General features: G+C 38.8%; 1 protein-coding gene across 1 annotated transcript in view; it reads right to left on the bottom strand.

Moving 5' to 3' along the window:
* LOC120422283 (uncharacterized) overlaps window positions 1-12,484 on the bottom strand; it is a 211,033-nt gene extending 198,549 nt beyond the window's left edge. The window contains exon 1 of the mRNA XM_052710157.1: window positions 11,724-12,484. The gene's annotated coding sequence lies outside the window, so the exon portion shown is untranslated. The remainder of the gene's footprint in view (window positions 1-11,723) is intronic.
* Window positions 12,485-21,714: the final 9,230 nt, after the last annotated feature.

Below are 21,714 nucleotides of genomic sequence, written 5' to 3' on the forward strand. Positions count from 1 at the left end.
ATCCTCTCGTAGGAAGACGAACTGAATTTTCTCTTTAAAAAAGTCACTTTAACCTCATGCTTTTTTTCAATTGACGAGAAATGTGTTTAACGGAGCACATCAACCAAAGCTTTTGCGCCCAGATTTTTGTTAAAGATATTTTAGTATCTTCAAAACTACAGGAACTATCGATATATATTGTTATTCATCCCCTTAGCTACTATTTTTATTAAGATTTACAACCAAATTTGTCAAATTTTATAATCAAATTATTTCAGGATTGGGTCCGTAAGTTTAATGATTTTAGAATAAGAAGACTATAACTTCCTTGATAGCTGTGTACCCTTAAAGCAAAATCAATTTCAACACATTCGCCCTATACAATCCAATTTCAACTCTAGAAGTAAAAACGTTACTTTATCCACCATTAGGTGGTTGGTGCCTTCCTCACATTTATAGTGTAATGCTAGGTAATATCTGAGATCCGGCCTCCACAAAGTTCATAAATAACTCTTGAGTGCTTATAACATTTGATAGGAAAGTCAGATCTTCAATCTACTGAACTCGTTGGAAAGGTCTTTTGATTACCTATCCAACGACAGATTGCATGATAGATCCGGACAACGTTTTCATCGAAATATATGAGATCCGGCCTCTAAAAAGCTCATATATAACACTTAAGTGATTATAACTTTTGATAGGTTTTTCAGATCTTCAATCTTTTGAACTCGTTGAAAAGGTATAACATGAAGAGGTTTCTTACAAAAACCACCCTTTTTACAATCTTCCGGACTTTTGTTAAAATTGTTTTTTAGCATAACTTTTGAAGTACTTAACTAAACTTTATCATTTTCAATAGCGACTTATGGGACCCCAATATGGATTAAATGAGACCAAAACGGTCCAAATCGGGTCAGCCAGTGCCGAGATAGCTCAGTGCAAATTTGTTTGATCAACATCCCACCACACACACAGACATTTGCTCAAAATTTGATTCTGAGTCGATATGTACACATGAAAGTGGGTCTAGGAGGTCAAATTAAGAATTTCGTTTTTCGAGTGATTTTAAGCCTTTCCTCAGTAAGGTGAGGAAGGCAAAAAGTAAATCTTTCCTTGTTGGTTTGGCCCGGTTGAACAGTTTTTTTGCATAGCGTTATTATAGAGCATTTTTCTACGAAATCAGCCAATTATAGGCTCTTTACACATTTAGCCCTTTTGAAATGTTAGTATTGATTCTAAAATATCAAACATTAATTTCGAAAGAGGTAAAATTTTTTTTTTAATATTGAAATAGGACCATTAGATATGGCCAAAATAAAATGGGGGACTATTTGGGTGAAAAACTCAGAAAACTTAAATTTTAAAATAATTGTCCTGTTTCCTTCTCTTCTATCCACTGTATCTCGGCAACCAGAGGTCTTCAATGTTTCCTAGTCGTAATTTTAGGATTTTTTGTATTTTTTTATTTAATCCCTTTAGGCCGCTGCAAATATTTTTCAAATTTTATGTCGCACCCATCCCCTCAACCCCCTTCCCATCCTTTTTCAAAAACTTGCAATTTTTTATGGAGGTAAAAGTCTAACCAACAGAAAACATTTCGAAATCCATTTTTCTGCGTTATTGATCAAATTTAGAATGCTTTTGTGATTTTTACTTATAGTACGAATTTGCACGGAAATTGATGATGACAATAATTGCTTTTTTATGTTTTCATTGCCTGTTTGATTGTTAAGGATATTTAGGTAATTTTTCGGATATGCATTTGTTAAACAATTTATTGGCAATTGCTACTTTTAATGAATTTTAAAGCAAAATAGGGTACGTTATCCATTAGTAGACCCCTTTACTATAGTGGACCCTCTGACGGGTTTTTGATGAAAAAATCAATAAAATCACAATTTCAAGCGCGTTGTTTTCTACAAATCTTTTATTTGGCATGTTTAGCATCGTTTAAAACATTGTTGACTGACATTGAATTGTCCTTTTCACCAAAATACGTGTTTTGAGTTCGACATTCAGCCATGGACACTAGCATCTTCACAACATAATTGCATTTATATTTTATGATTGAATTAACTATCCAATCATTTTTTGAATGATTATTCAACTTCAGCAAGTCGAAATAATGTAAGTTAAAGAACTTTACTAAAACAGAGCGAAGATCTGCTCATTTTCGAGCAAAAATTAGGGGGGGGTCCAATATAGGACAACGAAAATCCGAACTTTTCCAAAAGTGGACCCCTGTTAATTTAACCTTCAAAAATGAAGAAAACTGTGTATTAAAGCTAAAGTTTCTCTTAAACATACAATAAATGCTTGTTGTAATCAACCTAAACGCATATTTTTTCAATTATGAGTATAAATATAGCTGTTTTCATGTTTAAAGTACCAACAATGCTGAAGCCGTAAGAATTTAAAATTAATCAAAAAATTAGTTAATTGTACTTAACTGAAGCATAATAATTGCAGTTTGAAATGATATTTTATAATAAAAATCAATAACATGGCTGTTTTTTTTTTTTTAATAAACATGCGTGGTTTTATCAGCGTGGTTTTTGCCTTCCTCATCTCACTATAAAATCACTCGAATAGTGAACTAATTATTTTGACCTCGTAGACCCACCCTCACGTATGCATATCGACTCAGAATCATGTTCTGAGCAAATGTCTGTGTGGGTGGGTGGACAAAAAATTGTCACTCGATTATCTCCGGACTGGATGGACGGATTTTGACCGTATTAGTCCCATCCGATCTGTCTTGGGGTCCCATAGGACTCGATTTAAAATCAGCAAGTTTAGCAAAGTACTTCAAAAGTTATGCTTAAAAAACGATTTTAGCGTATGTCCGGAAGATTGTAAAAAGGGTGGTTTTTGCAAGAAAACCTATCATGTTATACATTATCAGAAAGGTATTAAAAAGACCTTTCCAATGAGCCCAAAACATTGAAGATCTGATAACCCTACCAAAAGTTATTGGCACTTAAGTGTTATTTATACACTTTTTGGAGGCCGGATCTCAGCTATTTTGATAAAAATATTGTCTGAATCTTCCATGCGAACTATCGTTGAATAGATTTTTTATCAGACCTGCGAACCCTATCAAAAGAAATGAGTAATAAAGTTGATTTGTTAAACATGTCAAGGGGGAATGTTGCTATTTTTACTGAATGTATTGCCTTTATGAATGTGAGGAAGGCACCAACCACCTTAAGGTGGATTAAGTAACGTTTTTTTAAATTATTTTTATGTTTACAGTGGTTTTCAAACGTTTTCACTGATCTTTTTCGGAAATAAATGTGTTTAAATGTCTGATAGGGTTTTTTGTTGTTTAAAGCAAAATTTGTTAACAAATCATATTTATTTATGATGAAAAGTGAGCCAAATCCATCTTTTATTCATTATATCTATCATTAGACCTATACCATGCATCCAAACATCAAATACTTTTTTTTCAAATGGCTATTTTTCTACCCAAAAACAATAACTGATGAAACAAATAGTCAAAACTGTTCAAAAGACTTCAGATACCATTATTTTGTACGAAGTTTTATGAAAAAGTGCATAAAATATTGAAAATTTGTGGAAAATGTGCTTCGGCTCTACTAGAGGGTCCACTAATGGTTAAAATACCCTAGAACACCCATAGCTAAATACCGAACGGATAGTCAATTCAAATTGAAAAGAGAGGAAAGTACTATTTAGCGAGAGTATAGACCACTCGCGCTTACAACAACAACAAATCGTGTTCATAGGGACGTGGCGTTACATCGTGCAGCCATTTGTTTTTTCTATAGTTCTTATTCAGCAAATTGCTGTTTATTTTTGTAAAAAGTTTTTTTTAGCACTTGTAGCACCAACGGGGTCAAAACTTCCGCGAAGCACCAAGGGGGTCAAAAAAGTTAGACCTACACCATGCATCAAAACATCAAATATTGGCTAAATTTGGCATAAAAATAACAATTTTCCTATAGTGGACCCAGGTCTAGGTGTATCTCGGTGAAAACTCAATCGAACTGGATGATTCTTGTTGCATTCGATCCGGTCAAGAATCACCTCCAACAAGGTAAATCAAATAACAGATGCGTCTACCCTAAGTTATAATAAAAAAGGCATTTCGATCATTTATCCAAGTGTTCAAAGAGCCTTTGAATTTGCATTTCCAACTTGTTTGACCCCGTTGGGGCTACAAGTGTTAAATCGTGTTAGATATAAGTAAGCTGATATCAAAGTAAATAAAATAATTAAAAATAATAAAATAATTCCGCAACAGTGTACGGATTTTAGTTCAGCAAGAATTAGTAGTCTCAAGCATAACATATTCTGCTACTGTCTCCAACATCTAATCAAACAAACTTAATTAGTAGTGCTACCAGAAGAACTTGAACAAAAAGTAGTAGGTTTGAGGGACGATGAGATAAAAATTGTTGTTTTCTCCAGAGTGGGTAAATCGGAAAAGTTGCAACACAAACTATAGGCGTGTAAAGGTTTTGATAAAGACAAAAATCGTTTACAGAATCCACGGAATGTTTAGTACAGTATGTCCACGTACCCTTCCTCCCCTGTAGAGAGTAGTGCGGTGCTTGTGGGACGCGCAGTCCTGTTTTTTCGTGTTATTTTCCGTCTCTTTTGTGTCGCTGTTCGAATGCAGAGTGCATAATTGGCAAAGGGAGCGCGTGGTCGTAAAAAATTTTCGGAGTGAAAAGTGTTTTTTTTTGTGTGCCTTTTGTTTCGCAATTTTATCGTGAATTGTGTGCTGCGAGGAGAAGATTACCCTCTGAAAATGCAGCGTCATCAGTGCATAATTGACAAAGGCAGCGCGTGGTCATAAAAATATTCGGAGTGAAAAGTGATTTTTTTTTTGTGTGCCTTTTGTTTCACATTTTTGTCGTGTATTGTGTGCTGCGAGGAGAAGATTACCCTCTGAAAATGCAGCGTCATCAGTGCATAATTGGCAAAGGGAGCGCGTGGTCGTAAAAAATATGCGGAGTGAAAGTGATTTCTTTTGTGATTTTCAAAGCCCTTCCTATATCATCGTTGATCGGAAGGCACGGCGTCGGGTGGATTGTGTTTAAATTTTTCGAATAAGGTTTTATTTTTTTTTTTGCGGTGAAAATGCCAATTCTATATAATGAACGAAAGACGCACTGACAATTTGGATAGTTGAGTTAATAGTGGAGCAAAATAACTATGTGTGAGTGATTTTGTGTTAAAGACCTTCCCATAGCATCGTTGCTCGGAAGGCTCGCCGACGGGTCTGTTATGAAAGTCCTCCCCATAGCGTCGTAGCTCGGGAGGCATCGCAAAGCCAATACCTTATCCCACTAACCCAAAAAAAATTTAATCACGTGATGCTTGAAGGAGATGCTGTGGATTCAACGGTCTCAAGCGGTATCAACAAGTATATAGCGAAAAACTATGTGCTTGATGAGTCTGCAACTTCAACTATCGGACTAACATTCCTCCCTTTCGTTGAACTGCAGGCTTCTTGGGAGGGCGCCGGTATTGACTAATAAAGTCGGGGTCTTCAGGGGTTAAACAGTGAACGGATGGTTGGCTCCCACTGATCATTTTTGATTCATTGTTTAACTTCAGCTGATCTGTCAATAACGGAGTAGCAGCTCATTGGCAGTCAACCATGCTCATGCTCATGCTCATGCTCAATCCCTTCCTCCCCTGTAGATTTTGTGAAATGTGTTGCAGTCTCTGCGGTTAACTCAACCGAGTATTTCTCGAATGCTCGAATGTACTTTGAATGTACTACAATCAATGAAATTAGCTAGATTGGATCTGGGGCGTAATTTAAACACAAATTCATTCAGGATCCTTTCTTCGGACTATAGCTGGGTTTGCGATTTTGATTAGATACAGAAAAAGTGAACGGAATCAATCTTTAAATTTAATCTGTTAATGAACTCCTAATTACTGGAAAATTTCTCAATTATCAGAAGCGACCTACACAATTAACAACAAAAAATCTATAAACCACCAAACCACCCTGTTCACGCTGATTTGCTCGAGTGGGGAACATCACTCGAGCAAGACGTCCCTTCAGAAGTATCCCTCTTTAACTTGACAAAACCAAGAGACATTCTACGTCTTCCTCAACGGCATCGTTTCATGCGTTTGAAGTGTGGAGCTTTCAGTTCTTTCTTTCTTTTTCTTTTTTTGCGCCAAGTTTGCACACAAGCGGAAGCCGTTTTCATCTCAATTTTCAAGCAAATGTTCTTAACGTATCGATTTTTCCGGATGTCGTCCCGCTTTCGGAGGCAGGCTTCCCGGGAGGAACGGTTGTAACATTGGCAATTTTATTGTATGTCATGTTCACAGCATCACAGCAACACACTAAACATACATTCCCATCAAAGGGGTATTCTCGTGCCATGTACACTCTGAGTTGTAACCCGGACCGGATTTCTAACGGATTGCATTCGGAATGGAAGTTGTACCATGGTAGCGTGGTTGCTGCAAACTATAAGCGTTTGGACGTGTTGGCTAGGATTACAACAATAATACGAAAATTAATGACCGTTCAGTGCAGGGTCGTTTTCTATGCAGGACCGTGATGGATGCTGAGTAATGATTGCTGTGAGGAGAGTGGAATTCACGGAATCTGTGCTGCATTGCAGAAAATGTTTGGAAGCGAAAATAATCGTGATTTTCAAAATATCTGCCGATAGAATTTCTCTAGTCACCTTCTCGGGAAATTATGCATTCCTTTCTGGACAAAATTTCTTTTGCAGATTTGAGCTTGTAGGAGGAAGAGAACAAATTCCTCACCATCGCAATCAGGACCAAGTATGAAAATGGAAAATTCTTCTTTTCCCTACAGGCCATAATTTCCCCTCACAAAATACGGTCTACTAACCACTGCTGAAATTAGGGTTGGGGGTAACCAGAAGCTCAAAAAGTAACCATTCAAAAAAGTGTTACAAAGTTTCAATCGCCACACCACTTCCTTCCGTTCACAAAACCTAACTCTGCAAATTTACGACCAAGTTGCAAACTTTTGACCTTTACATAAATCTGGGTCACCCTACTGCCCATTACCGACTCCTCCACCCCCGCACGGCACCGTAGACCACGTGGCCCGACTACCACGGTTCATCCCCGCTGCTTAAATGCGGAATGCAGAAAGCTTCCCAGGGGAATAAATTAAAAGCCTCTCGCTGTGCCCTTGTGTACTAATGAAACGCCAGCAGGAGGGCCAATGAATACAGCGAGAGGGAGGGAGCTTTTCAACCCGTTGGGCTTCGACTTATGAGAAATTCGACCGCCATGGGCCATGGTCGTTCATTTGCGGAGTTCCCCTGGAAAGCTCTTTCAAAGGAATCTTAAAAAAGAACAATATCTCTACAGGGGAGGCGTTGTTTTTCGTCCAGGTTCACATTTGAGAGCAAAATAAGCAACTTCCTTCCAAACAGTGTGCGGGACGACAACGTGCCGACCGAAGGCAGAGTTTATTTTTCATTCTTTGCCCAGCAGCAGCAGCAGAAGAAGCTTTCAAGTGTTTTTCATTAGTCTCGTAGTGGGTTTCCGGTGGGCGAGGGCGTTACTTGCCTGCTTCGCGTCGAATGTTTGTATTGTTTTTGTTTTTTTTTTGTGGACTGATCTGCCCAAAATGGAAATGTTTTATTAATAGGGAAAAGTCTGGCCTCGGACGGAAAATCCCTTGTCACTCTGCTGGAGGGAAAGGCTAGATGGAAAGAGTTGTTTCGCAGATTTGCATGGTTGGTGTTTTTCAAACTGGCACTTTTGGAATTCAGGGGTTTTTTCACAAGGCATTTTTTCATATGATTATGATTTACATTAAGGTTTTCTTTACACAAATCTTTTTTTTTATTTAAAAATTAGTTTGCTCTTGATGGATTGATATTGATACCCAAGTAACATTTTTAAACCAACTGACCACGACCTAGTTTTATTAAGGTTTTATGGTAGCATCTTGATTGCTTAATACCAACTGCAAGAAATAAGCATTCAAATTATTTTAATTATCTCAAATACCGTAACAACCTTTTGCGGAGGTCCTTTTGGGTTTTAACAGAGGTTTATCGGGGTTCTGGGGAGGCTGTTGGTTTCAATTTGGTTTTGGCTGATAGGTTTTATAGCGGTTGTGACAGCTTTGACAAAATGTTACTTGGGTGGTCTTTATCTTATGATTTCTATTTGAACTTTATTTGCCCGGCCAGGTGGGAATAAAAAAAACCGCGATAATTTGAATAACAAGTCCTAAGAAAGTATCTAATTTTGTTATCAGAAAGTCATTATCATCGGTAATTATAATAAAAAGTAATAACATCGCCAACGCCAGTCTAAAATTTGTCATTGAACAGATCTTTTTAGAGAGTAAGACAACAACAACTCATAGTATGGTATATGAAAAATCATTCAATCATTGATCGCTTTATTCGTGTAATATTCCACCTTATAAAACACAATCATTAGATATAAAATAATTATTATAGTATAATTAATGTTTACTTTAAATATGGAAAAATTTTGACCAATTTTCTATCACCCACTTTGTTATTATTTTTTTTAATTTTCAAAATATGGGCAGATCAATGGGAAAATCAAGGAAATTATTTTGGCAATGATATGTGGTATTTTTATTATAGGTACAGCAATTCCCCACGAAAACAGCATGATTAAAAAAAAAGTTCTTCGAGCAGGCTCAAAATTTTTCTAGGGGTTCCTTGGCCAAAATAATTAGACCCGTATATTTTTGTTTGGCCATTAGGCTGACTTAAGCCATGTTAGTGTGGTCCAAAAAATGGCCATTTTCGTTATTTTTCGAAAAACCACTTTTTTCAAAAAATCATATTTCCGCGCCATTCAATCCGATTTTAGCTGTCTTAGACGCAAAAGAAAGGTGATTAGTTTGGCTATTTGGGAAAAATAAAAGAAAGTTTCAAAAATCTAGCTTAACATTTGAAAAGGTCGTAAGAAAACTTAAATTGCTGTTGTGAAGGTCTCGGGACCAATGAGCCTATGTCTGAAAATATTTTACCTGATTCCTCGAGAAACTTTACATAACATATAAAAAAATTGTGTAGCTATGTTTTCAATTTTCTGAGATACGATTTAAAAAAAAAACTGGGGTTTTCGACGCGCCACGCGCAAAAATGGGAAAATGACGAAAACGGCAAAAAAACGACTTTTTTTCACTAAAACTGCGATAACTTCAAAATTTCAGCGATGACCTATACATGTTAGGGTACCAAAATTTTTGTAATTGAAATACGCAACTTATCTCAGAAAGTTGAAAACATAACTTCCCCCTTTTTTCGATATGTTATGTAAAGTTTCTCGAGGAATCAGGTAAAATATTTTCAGCATTTTAAGTTTTCATACGACCTTTTCAAATGTTAAGCTAGATTTTTGAAACTTTCTTTTATTTTTCCCAAATAGCCAAACTAATGATATGATTTTTTGAAAAAATGGTTTTTGCGGAAAATGACGAAAATGGCAATTTTTCGGACCACCCTAACACGGCATAGGTCACCCTAATGGCCAAACAAAAAAATACGGGTCTTATTATTTTGGCCAAGAAACCCCAGACAATTTTTTTGTATCATGCTGTTTTTGAGAGGAATTGCTGTATAATTATTAAAATGAGATATTTGAAAGTTGAGTTTTTCAATTATTGATATTGGAATAATCTTTTAATTATTGGTATATCAATAATTCAAAGAATCCAACAGTTTGCTCGAAAATGTTGTGCATTACAATTTTTTTATCACTGGAACTTTCAAACATTATGGTTATTTGCTCAACGCGATATTTTGGTGGTCTCTGTAATTTTATATTTTTTTTCAAATGTTCATAAAAATTTGGAAGTCAATTTTTTACTGATTTTTCTAAGCAATTGAAAATGTATAATATTTAATTGGAACTAAGCAAAAATATATAAAATTTTATAATAAGCTAATAATAATAAATGAATATCGAAATCATTTACAGTCATCATCATAATTGAACATATTGATTTGCTTTTACCTGCATCTGAAAGCTTTTCTTGCGATCTTTTGATTGATGTTTTGACCGGCTGTACATTTTTACATTTTACATCAAGTTTTTATAGAAAAAGACATTGACCCTTGTAATTCACAAATTCGGAACACTTTTTTCGTAGTTGCTACTCTGTTATTGACCAGGACCTCCAAGAATTGCTCCGTGGACCACAGATGCAGATATCATTCACTTTTGAAATTTCAAAGAAAACTAGGAAACTGAAAATATGAGTTTGAAAACTTTTAAGTGGAGTTCAAATATTGGCATCAATGCTATTTAGAGTCTTTCAATAATATTGTTGAGAAAGTTGCAATAGAACCTCCAACGAAATATGAAGATACAGCTCTCAAGATGTCGGAAAATAACCCCTCTATAACCTGTCATTTTATATCCTAAAGTACTTGAATAAGTACACCGTGGGGCGATTTTTAAGATTATTTTTTAATGAGCTTTGAATTACATGATATTGCATTTTCAATTCTCAATAACAAATTTGGTATTATTATTAGTTAGAAATTCAATGAATTATATTTATAAAAATAAAAATAGACACAAGTTTTAAAAAATCATTCCATGAGATCGATAAATCCACAACATCCCATCCAAGCATCTCGTGAATGCTTCTTATCTTTCTGTTAGTAAGATAAGGTATTGGTTTTTCGATGCCTCCCGAGCTACGATGCTATGGAAAGGTGTTTGTGGTCAGTACGTAAACACTTACGCAATTTAATGTCTTATAAATAAAATTTTGCACAACGATTAACTCGACGACTCAGACGTCAGCGTCTCATTCGAACAATGATGATATAGAAAGGGCTTATGTATAAAGCAGAAGAAATTTGGTCATTTTATGCATAATTTCATACGTTAAATACATCACGACGCTGTGCCTTTCGACCAACGACGATAAAGAATGGACTTCTTGAATACACTTAAAAATTAGGACTACAAAAGCAAATTGTAAATGTTCCCATAACAAACAACACTTTTCATTACAAATAATTATTTTACAAACACGTGGTAACACATAATCGCGCAAACAGAATTTGTAAAAAATCTGGATGTCTCTGTTTTAATTGTGCCATTACAGCTATTATTTCCGGACTCAGGAAATTGGCCTAAATCTCGGGATCTCGACAATGCGTTCAGTTTTATTTTTAAAGACGGAAAATTATACGCTCAGCGATAAAATAATGAGCAAAGTTTCACAAGTTCAAGACGCCCCGCACTGTTCTTGAAACGTCGCCAATCCAAACTCTTAACTTTTCAGTTCAACTTACAAAATTATTCCCAGACGCTTTCCATCAATCCCGAAAAAAAGCCCCCAAGTACCCTCGCATTTCCGCTGATCCAGTCTATCCCCTCCAACAATGACACTCAGTGCCCCAAAAGGTGGTGGGCTGGGAGAAAGGGAAAGCAACTTAGCACAAAACCTCGCAGACATCATCCTGCAGCCTACTTCAATTATTTTCAATTTACTTTAGGCAATCTTCCCCGGGTGGTTGTCTTGCGGTGAAGAGTTGTCTGCGACCTGTCTCTACGTTTAAGGTACCGCCCACCTCCTTCCCCAAAAGGCAACCCCAAGAAAACGTGTTGTTTAGTGTACGTGCAGGAACTGGCAATTTGCACAGTAACTCCCAAACCTGATGCAGGGTGGAGGGTTGGGTTGGGTGGTTAAGTGGACTTTCCCGCAATTGTAGCAGGTATATTTATAGGTTAGGTGTACGTACACGTATAACTGGCAATTGTCACTGGCCTGTTCCACGGCGGCCGTCAGCTGTTACTGGGCTCCACCAGTTGCGATGTTCTCTCCGGGGTGGTTCTAATCCTAGGGCGTTCGCTACTGGCAATAGGTTGGTTGTATAGGAAAATCGTTGTGCTTTTCACAGTGTTGTACCACCGGTTGGTATTGACTTTGGACGAAGGCAGTTTAGTATTTGTGCTATGTTTTGCCTTCAGGTTGAGAGATTCTGTGTATTTTAGACACTTAGTATTCGTTGAATGCATACATCGATAACTACTTTTGATAGATACTAGTAACACTGTTTGGTTAATTGACGATAATCTCCGCTTCACTAGTTTTGGACTCCGCTCTAATTGCACCTTAAAGCTCTTCCTTCGACACTCAAAAGCTTAAAGCTTCACGCCACAGGTAGCCCCAGCTCTCCATTCTAGGCCCCTCGAGAGCACAGACAAACTTTTTCAATTAGATCCACTCAACTTTCACTAATTAAGGGGAACACACCGAACTGGTCACCACATTCGTATCTTCGCACCTGCCCCGATATCACCTGATAGCAACACCCCGGTACACTATTGAGGCAGGGCCACCCCTTTACTCCCAGGACACTCACTGTGGCCACCCCTTCTAGCAGGAACTATGTGGAAATCCTGTATGTAACCCCACGAAAGAACCCCCCCTTCCAGACAAGAGGGTTCGTAATTAACATCCGACGACGTCCACGACTCAACACCGACTGGTGCGTTTCGGAACTGACGGACGGTGTTTTGTTTTGGAACCGACCGACGGCACAGCTGTGGCCCCTCAAAGAGCAGAGAGCGAGAACGAGAGGACACAGCTGGCAGCGGGAGGAAAAACGGCGTCGGTGGCGCCGGGAAAATCGGTCGACGACGCTCTCCCCGGAGGAGTGTTGCTCTCGGGTGTGGGGAAAAAGTTCTCCGGAGTAGTACTAGTGGTGCTCTCGATTGGAGTAATGATCGGTTGGTGGCTACCAGGCAACGACGAGAAACATCTTGAACGAGAGAGAGAGAGATAACGGAACGTATCTTGGAAGCCGGAGCCGGCAACGGCGCTGTGGTTGAAGAAAGGTTTTTGGTGAAATGCTGCAACTTTGGAAACCCGCAACTTTCTATCAAATTGATATCAAGCAAATCATAAATCTACGGATGTTGCTAAGTTTAAATCAGGGGTGCCCAAAGTATGGCCCGCGGGCCAAACGTGGCCCGCGAGGTGATATTTTGTGGCCCGCGGACCCATTTTGAATGATCATGTATAATGGCCCGTTGACCACTTGTAAAGTGATTTAATACTTTTTCAAAATCGAGGTTTATTTTAAACTTTTATATATTAAGCTTTTTTATTTTTTTTTTTTTTGATAAAAAAAGTTACGATTTTTCACTTTATGAATACTTATTTATAAATTTACAATTAAAACAATTTCACACGTTTAAATGTGAGTGAAACTAGTAAATATCGTCAAAACTTTCATCAAATATTTTTTGAAATATTTAAAAAACGTTCAAGTTTTACTTACGCAGAATTCTGCAATAGTTGCAAAAATATAAATTTTCTTTATTAGTTTGCAAGTCATAATGACCCTTTTATGAACTGACCATCAAATTTACATTGCACTTCCTTCGGGATTCGAACTCATTATAGTTAGATAACGAATCTGATTGACTACCAACTGATTCAGGCAAACAAAATGTGTAAATCGGAGGATCAAGTTTGTTTCAAATGTTTTACAAAGCTTCGTCGATCAACCCACCTCGAAAAACCAGGAGCAAAAATATATTTTCAAAAAACTTAAAAAAAATGAAATTTAAATACAATTAATTAAATATGCATTCCTTTGTATTTAGAATCCTTTGAGCATATTTGGGTTTATTAAAAATAATTTAGATTTTTTGAATTTTCGATGAAATAAATTTAAAAAAAAAATCGCTGAAGTGTTTTTTTTGTCGAATCTTTTTTTTTGATAATCATTATTGCAGTTTAACTATACGGAATCTTAAAACATTATCAAACATTTTTTTACATTGAAATGTTGAAATTCTGGCTTTCAACGATTTTTTATTAGCCACACTTAACTTATAGATAAAATTGCACCCATAGATGAATTGTTCAACATGTAATGTCACCATTTTAGAAATATAAAAACAAAACTTTAATTATTTTTTTTTTGAAAACACAAGTTCATTTAGCTAAAAACTTTTTTTTCAAGTACCTGAAACAATAAAATCAACAATACCGATTGAAAACCGATATTTTGTGGTATCTATTATTTTGAATTGTATTTTTTTTAAATAACAGAAATTAAATTTTTTAAATTAAATTAACGTAATTTAATTTTTATAATAACCTATTTTGTGAATTTGGCCCGCAAGCTAATTTGAGCTTTAAATTTGGCCCGACCTCCAAAAACTTTGAGCACCCCTGGTTTAAATTAAGTAACAAATACAAAGAATTCAGTTCTTAAATAAAGCAACACTCTTCTTTAGAATTCTTGTTTTAATGAATATACTGGGTACAAGTTGTAAAACTCTGCAAAACTGAAAAAAAATCTCCAGAAATTCAAATTCTTTTTAAAATAAAAGGAATTCATTAGAAACAGTTCATTAGTATAGCTAAGGCTACCAACTGTACGATTTTTATCCGTACCGTACGGATTTTCGACCCTCTTCAAGGGTTTTTAACATGCCGGATTTTTGTAAGATTTTTTTTGTATAATTCGGATTTTTAAGAAATTTAATGATCATAACAATAACTTTTTGAAATTAAATTGCATTTTTGCTTTGAACAAAGTTTTTCTAATCAGATTTTTTTATTCAACTGTAAGTATGATTTTGAAAGGATAATTTGGATAGTTCAAACATTACTATCAATTTTTTAATCTCCTTTCAAACCAAATTTATCCAATAAAATATCAAAAAGCTTGTGAAAACCTGTAAAAACCTGAACAAACCAATTTTCTCGTATAAACACTAAGAGCAATATTACTCGTAAAAGCAAACTTGATTGGAAAAAAACATATTGATGTTGTGATCCAAGTTACAGTTTATTTTTAAAATGTTTCTAAAGCTAGCAAGTCATAAGCTTCAAATTAAAATATTTAAGCTGTATGAATATTAAAATGGAATGGATCGTACCACCCCTCCTTCGTGAGATATCTAAAAATGGACCTTCGATTCATAACACTACTCGACAAAACAAAACTTGTGTCAACGGATTCACGATATCTCATCCGTTCCTGAGAGAAAAGGCATCCCCGAATCCGATGCAATCGACAGAATTTGATTTTATGTCCACGCGGACTGATGAAAAGTTGGTACATTTTTTAACATAAAAAATCGAACAATTTAAAAAAACCATGCGTCTCCTCCCAATTATATGAGCCATCTACAAGAATATGGAAGCGCCTGGTGCATAGCCATTTCCTTTAAGCACAACGGAAACAACCAATACAAATGTATAAAAAAGTTGTCAAGTTCTCGGGGGGTCCACAGCTAGCATTTTTTGTACGATTATAAAAAATAAATATTAAAAGTTTAAAATTAATTTATTTAAAAAACATATTTTTTGATTTATTTGTTTACTAAAATTTTATGTATCTCAAAGATCTATGGGTACTTCGGGATGTCCATGGTCATCCAAGGACTGCCTGGAGTTAATATCTACGAGTCTACCGCCGTAACAAGCAAGAGGTCGTCGGTTTTTGACCCCGGATCATGTGCGTATAGCATCAGTGCATATGGTAGACTACTGTATGAATGTGTTGGGATGTTCATGGTCATCCAAGGACTCCCTGGAGTTAAGATCTACGAGTCTACCGCCGTAACAAGCAAGAGGTCGTTGGATTTTGACCTCGGATCATGTGCGTATAGCATCAGTGCATATAGTAGACTACTATATGAATGTGTTGGGATGTTCATGGTCATCCAAGGACTCCCTGGAGTTAAGATCTACGAGTCTACCGCCGTAACAAGCAAGAGGTCGTCGGATTTTGACCCCAGATCATGTGCGTATAGCTTCAGTGGATATGGTAGACTACTATATGAATGTAATGGGATGTCCATGGTCATCCGAGGACTCCCTGGAGTTAAGATCTACGAGTCTACCGCTGTAACAAGCAAGAGGTTGTCGGATTTTGACCCCGAATCATGTGCGTATAGCATTAGTGCATATGGTAGACTACTATATGAATGTGTTGGGATGTTCATGGGCATCCGAGGACTCCCTGGAGTTAAGATCTACGAGTCTACCGCCGTAACAAGCAAGAGGTCGTTGGAATTTGACCACGGATCATGTGCGTATAGCATCAGTGCATATGGTAGACTACTGTATGAATGTGTTGGGATGTTCATGGTCATCCAAGGACTCCCTGGAGTTAAGATCTACGAGTCTACCGCCGTAACAAGCAAGAGGTCGTCGGATTTTGACCCCAGATCATGTGCGTATAGCATCAGTGCATATGGTAGACTACTGTATGAATGTGTTGGGATGTTCATGGTCATCCAAGGACTCCCTGGAGTTAAGATCTACGAGTCTACCGCCGTAACAAGCAAGAGGTCGTTGGATTTTGACCACGGATCATGTGCGTATAGCATCAGTGCATATGGTAGACTACTGTATGAATGTGTTGGGATGTTCATGGTCATCCAAGGACTCCCTGGAGTTAAGATCTACGAGTCTACCGCCGTAACAAGCAAGAGGTCGTCGGATTTTGACCCCGAATCATGTGCGTATAGCATCAGTGCATATGGTAGACTACTGTATGAATGTGTTGGGATGTTCATGGTCATCCGAGGACTCCCTGGAGTTAAGATCTACGAGTCTACCGCCGTAACAAGCAAGAGGTCGTCGGATTTTGACCCCGGATCATGTGCGTATAGCATCAGTGCATATGGTAGACTACTATATGAATGTGTTGGGATGTTCATGGTCATCCAAGGACTCCCTGGAGTTAAGATCTACGAGTCTACCGCCGTAACAAGCAAGAGGTCGTCGGATTTTGACCCCGAATCTTGTGTGTATAGCATCAGTGCATATGGTAGACTACTATATGAATGTGTTGGGATGTCCATGGTCATCCAAGGAGTCCCTGGAGTTAAGATCTACGAGTCTACCGCCGTAACAAGCAAGAGGTCGTCGGATTTTGACCCCGAATCTTGTGTGTTTAGCATCAGTGCATATGGTAGACTACTATATGAATGTGTTGGGATGTTCATGGGCATCCGAGGACTCCCTGGAGTTAAGATCTACGAGTCTACCGCCGTAACAAGCAAGAGGTCGTCGGATTTTGACCCCGGATCATGTGCGTATAGCATCAGTGCATATGGTAGACTACTATATGAATGTGTTGGGATGTCCATGGTCATCCAAGGACTCCCTGGAGTTAAGATCTACGAGTCTACCGCCGTAACAAGCAAGAGGTCGTCGGATTTTGACCCCGAATCTTGTGTGTTTAGCATCAGTGCATATGGTAGACTACTATATGAATGTGTTGGGATGTTCATGGTCATCCAAGGACTCCCTGGAGTTAAGATCTACGAGTCTACCGCCGTAACAAGCAAGAGGTCGTCGGATTTTGACCCCGGATCTTGTGTGTTTAGCATCAGTGAATATGGTAGACTACTATATGAATGTGTTGGGATGTTCATGGGCATCCGAGGACTCCCTGGAGTTAAGATCTACGAGTCTACCGCCGTAACAAGCAAGAGGTCGTCGGATTTTGACCCCGGATCATGTGCGTATAGCATCAGTGCATATGGTAGACTACTATATGAATGTGTTGGGATGTCCATGGTCATCCAAGGACTCCCTGGAGTTAAGATCTACGAGTCTACCGCCGTAACAAGCAAGAGGTCGTCGGATTTTGACCCCGAATCTTGTGTGTTTAGCATCAGTGCATATGGTAGACTACTATATGAATGTGTTGGGATGTTCATGGGCATCCGAGGACTCCCTGGAGTTAAGATCTACGAGTCTACCGCCGTAACAAGCAAGAGGTCGTTGGAATTTGACCACGGATCATGTGCGTATAGCATCAGTGCATATGGTAGACTACTGTATGAATGTGTTGGGATGTTCATGGTCATCCAAGGACTCCCTGGAGTTAAGATCTACGAGTCTACCGCCGTAACAAGCAAGAGGTCGTCGGATTTTGACCCCGAATCTTGTGCGTATAGCTTCAGTGGATATGGTAGACTACTATATGAATGTAATGGGATGTCCATGGTCATCCGAGGACTCCCTGGAGTTAAGATCTACGAGTCTACCGCCGTAACAAGCAAGAGGTTGTCGGATTTTGACCCCGAATCTTGTGTGTATAGCATCAGTGCATATGGTAGACTACTGTATGAATGTGTTGGGATGTTCATGGTCATCCGAGGACTCCCTGGAGTTAAGATCTACGAGTCTACCGCCGTAACAAGCAAGAGGTCGTCGCATTTTGACCCCGGATCATGTGCGTATAGCATCAGTGCATATGGTAGACTACTATATGAATGTGTTGGGATGTTCATGGTCATCCAAGGACTCCCTGGAGTTAAGATCTACGAGTCTACCGCCGTAACAAGCAAGGACAATATGGGTAAATATTCAGAAGAGCAAGGAGAACGCTTTCATCAAGACATGAAAGATTTTGAAAAAAAATATCAAGGGCATTACGATGCAAATATGATGGCGGATTATGTCTGGAGTAAATGTGTAAAAAATAGTGGTATTGAATACAAACGAAAGGCTTGACGAGATCAATCAATCAATCGATGTTAAGTAATCGAAATATTCAATTGTGAACGATGAACAAAAATCCTTGCTTACCACTTAAGCCAAACGGCGACCTATTGTTTGTTACGGCGGTAGACTCGTAGACTCCAGGGACTCCTTGGATGACCATGGACATCCCAACACATTCATATAGTAGTCTACCATATGCACTGATGCTATACACACAAGATTCGGGGTCAAAATCCGACGACCTCTTGCTTGTTACGGCGGTAGACTCGTAGATCTTAACTCCAGGGAGTCCTTGGATGACCATGAACATCCCAACACATTCATATAGTAGTCTACCATATGCACTGATGCTATACGCACATGATCCGGGGTCAAAATCCGACGACCTCTTGCTTGTTACGGCGGTAGACTCGTAGATCTTAACTCCAGGGAGTCCTCGGATGACCATGAACATCCCAACACATTCATACAGTAGTCTACCATATGCACTGATGCTATACGCACATGATTCGGGGTCAAAATCCGACGACCTCTTGCTTGTTACGGCGGTAGACTCGTAGATCTTAACTCCAGGGAGTCCTTGGATGACCATGAACATCCCAACACATTCATATAGTAGTCTACCATATGCACTGATGCTATACGCACATGATCCGGGGTCAAAATCCGACGACCTCTTGCTTGTTACGGCGGTAGACTCGTAGATCTTAACTCCAGGGAGTCCTCGGATGACCATGAACATCCCAACACATTCATATAGTAGTCTACCATATGCACTGATGCTATACGCACATGATTCGGGGTCAAAATCCGACGACCTCTTGCTTGTTACGGCGGTAGACTCGTAGATCTTAACTCCAGGGAGTCCTTGGATGACCATGAACATCCCAACACATTCATATAGTAGTCTACCATATGCACTGATGCTAAACACACAAGATTCGGGGTCAAAATCCGACGACCTCTTGCTTGTTACGGCGGTAGACTCGTAGATCTTAACTCCAGGGAGTCCTTGGATGACCATGGACATCCCAACACATTCATATAGTAGTCTACCATATGCACTGATGCTATACGCACATGATCCGGGGTCAAAATCCGACGACCTCTTGCTTGTTACGGCGGTAGACTCGTAGATCTTAACTCCAGGGAGTCCTTGGATGACCATGGACATCCCAACACATTCATATAGTAGTCTACCATATGCACTGATGCTAAACACACAAGATTCGGGGTCAAAATCCGACGACCTCTTGCTTGTTACGGCGGTAGACTCGTAGATCTTAACTCCAGGGAGTCCTTGGATGACCATGGACATCCCAACACATTCATATAGTAGTCTACCATATGCACTGATGCTATACGCACATGATCTGGGGTCAAAATCCGACGACCTCTTGCTTGTTACGGCGGTAGACTCGTAGATCTTAACTCCAGGGAGTCCTTGGATGACCATGAACATCCCAACACATTCATACAGTAGTCTACCATATGCACTGATGCTATACGCACATGATCCGTGGTCAAAATCCAACGACCTCTTGCTTGTTACGGCGGTAGACTCGTAGATCTTAACTCCAGGGAGTCCTTGGATGACCATGAACATCCCAACACATTCATATAGTAGTCTACCATATGCACTGATGCTATACGCACATGATTCGGGGTCAAAATCCGACGACCTCTTGCTTGTTACGGCGGTAGACTCGTAGATCTTAACTCCAGGGAGTCCTTGGATGACCATGAACATCCCAACACATTCATACAGTAGTCTACCATATGCACTGATGCTATACGCACATGATCCGTGGTCAAAATCCAACGACCTCTTGCTTGTTACGGCGGTAGACTCGTAGATCTTAACTCCAGGGAGTCCTTGGATGACCATGAACATCCCAACACATTCATACAGTAGTCTACCATATGCACTGATGCTATACGCACATGATCTGGGGTCAAAATCCGACGACCTCTTGCTTGTTACGGCGGTAGACTCGTAGATCTTAACTCCAGGGAGTCCTTGGATGACCATGAACATCCCAACACATTCATACAGTAGTCTACCATATGCACTGATGCTATACGCACATGATCCGTGGTCAAATTCCAACGACCTCTTGCTTGTTACGGCGGTAGACTCGTAGATCTTAACTCCAGGGAGTCCTCGGATGCCCATGAACATCCCAACACATTCATATAGTAGTCTACCATATGCACTAATGCTATACGCACATGATTCGGGGTCAAAATCCGACAACCTCTTGCTTGTTACAGCGGTAGACTCGTAGATCTTAACTCCAGGGAGTCCTCGGATGACCATGGACATCCCATTACATTCATATAGTAGTCTACCATATCCACTGAAGCTATACGCACATGATCTGGGGTCAAAATCCGACGACCTCTTGCTTGTTACGGCGGTAGACTCGTAGATCTTAACTCCAGGGAGTCCTTGGATGACCATGAACATCCCAACACATTCATATAGTAGTCTACTATATGCACTGATGCTATACGCACATGATCCGAGGTCAAAATCCAACGACCTCTTGCTTGTTACGGCGGTAGACTCGTAGATCTTAACTCCAGGGAGTCCTTGGATGACCATGAACATCCCAACACATTCATACAGTAGTCTACCATATGCACTGATGCTATACGCACATGATCCGGGGTCAAAAACCGACGACCTCTTGCTTGTTACGGCGGTAGACTCGTAGATATTAACTCCAGGCAGTCCTTGGATGACCATGGACATCCCGAAGTACCCATAGATCTTTGAGATACATAAAATTTTAGTAAACAAATAAATCAAAAAATATGTTTTTTAAATAAATTAATTTTAAACTTTTAATATTTATTTTTTATAATCGTACAAAAAATGCTAGCTGTGGACCCCCCGAGAACTTGACAACTTTTTTATACATTTGTATTGGTTGTTTCCGTTGTGCTTAAAGGAAATGGCTATGCACCAGGCGCTTCCATATTCTTGTAGATGGCTCATATAATTGGGAGGAGACGCATGGTTTTTTTTAAATTGTTCGATTTTTTATGTTAAAAAATGTACCAACTTTTCATCAGTCCGCGTGGACATAAAATCAAATTCTGTCGATTGCATCGGATTCGGGGATGCCTTTTCTCTCAGGAACGGATGAGATATCGTGAATCCGTTGACACAAGTTTTGTTTTGTCGAGTAGTGTAATCAGGGCCCAACCTTAACCTTAACCAAGTTTCACGAAAA

This window comes from Culex pipiens, chromosome 3, assembly GCF_016801865.2.
Source record: "Culex pipiens pallens isolate TS chromosome 3, TS_CPP_V2, whole genome shotgun sequence".
Classification (NCBI taxonomy): Eukaryota; Metazoa; Arthropoda; class Insecta; order Diptera; family Culicidae; genus Culex; species Culex pipiens.